Below are 1,810 nucleotides of genomic sequence, written 5' to 3' on the forward strand. Positions count from 1 at the left end.
CATAACAGAAAATGGTGACCAAAAGAGACATTGAAACAACAGGTTAGCGGGAAGAGGCATAGAACCAAATATATGAATACACCTTGTTTTGTAGACTTTGAAATCTCTTGTAAGTATTTTATGTGATTTAAAAAATAATAAGTCAAACTAAAAAGCACGTTTAAGTAGATATCCACATGCAAAAGACTGAAGTGGACCTCTGACACCACATAAAAATCTTAGTATAAAATGGATCAAATGCCAAAAGCAATTTATAGAAATCTAAAGCAAAAGTAAATGAATGAATTTAACTATATATTGAGTCAAGTTGCATGGAATCCAACTATGAAATTTTACCATGGAAAAGAACTAGTTTAAAAGACTTTAAATGAATTGGATTATAAGTCCCAAGTAGACTATAATCTAAGGTAAAATAAATGTGGAGAGTTTTCATAAATCATACTCTTGGTGGTAGTACTATTTTTCTGAGATGGCTGTATATGCATTGTGAGATAAAGAGAATAAGCAAGTGTGTCAGTATTCTGAAAATAGAATTTTCACTGTGGGAAAAACAAAATACAGATGTAGGACCAATGATGCTTAGTAAATATTTCATTGTTCTTACTTTACATTAAAATATCCATATACCCTTTTGGCTCTCTGAGCAGCACCATGGTGGTTGGCAAGAATAAGCGCCTTACAAAAGGCGGTAAAAAGGGAGCCAAGAAGAAAGTGGTTGATCCATTTTCTAAGAAAGATTGGCATGATGTGAAAGCACCCGCTATGTTCAATATAAGAAATATTGGAAAGACGCTAGTCACCAGGACCCAAGGAATCAAAATTGCATCTGATGGCCTCAAGGTTTGAGTGTTTGAAGTTAGTCTTGCTGATTTGCAGAATGATGAAGTTGCATTTAGAAAATTCAAGCTAATTACTGAAGATGTTCAGGGCAAAAACTACCTAACTTCCATGGCATAGATTTTACACATGACAAAATGTGCTCCATGGTCAAAAAATGGCAGACAATGATTGAAGCTCATGTTGATGTCAAGACTACCGATAATTACTTGCTTCATCTGTTCTGTGTTGGTTTTACTAAAAAACGCAACAATCAGATACGGAAGACCTCTTATGCTCAGCACCAACAGGTCCGCCAAATCCAGAAGATGATGGAAATCATGACCTGAGAGGTGCAGACAAATGACTTGAAAGAAATGGCCAATAAACTGATTCCAGACAGCAATGGAAAAGACATAGAAAAGGCTTGCCAATCTATTTATCCTCTCCATGATGTCTTCGTTAGAAAAGTAAAAATGCTGAAGAAGCCCAAGTTTGAATTGGGAAAACTCATGGAGCTTCACGGTGAAGGCAGTAGTTCTGGAAAAGCCACTGGGGGTGAGACAGGTGCTAAAGTTGAACGAGCTGATGGATATGAACCACCAGTCCAAGAATCTCTTTAAAGTTCAGACTTATAGTAGTGGCAAATAAAAAGTCTTATTTGTGAAAAAAAATCCATATATGTTAACAACATATTTTCTTATTAAAATGTTTCCTAAATGTCTATGACTTCATAGTGTCCACTAAAGGAACTGGAAATAATGACATACCCATAAGCAATGAGCACTCCTGGCACTCAGATTGTGGGCTTTACATACCATTAGAGGGACTAGGGCTCCTTAAATAAACAGCTGATTTCAAATTTGAGGCAGAAAATGAGCAAGATGTGCCCAAGTCACCTTTCATATAGAATGAAAGGAAGCTACCAAAGACTACTGGGGCCACATAATCAGCATAATCATTAAGGTAATTATAATAATAATAAACAAATAAG

At 35.7% G+C, this 1,810-nt stretch overlaps 1 pseudogene; it reads left to right on the forward strand.

Moving 5' to 3' along the window:
• Positions 1 to 636: 636 nt before the first annotated feature.
• LOC108313995 lies at positions 637 to 1,490 on the forward strand (annotated as a pseudogene).
• Positions 1,491 to 1,810: the final 320 nt, after the last annotated feature.

Source organism: Cebus imitator, unplaced genomic scaffold, assembly GCF_001604975.1.
Source record: "Cebus imitator isolate Cc_AM_T3 unplaced genomic scaffold, Cebus_imitator-1.0 Scaffold145, whole genome shotgun sequence".
NCBI classification, from domain to species: Eukaryota; Metazoa; Chordata; class Mammalia; order Primates; family Cebidae; genus Cebus; species Cebus imitator.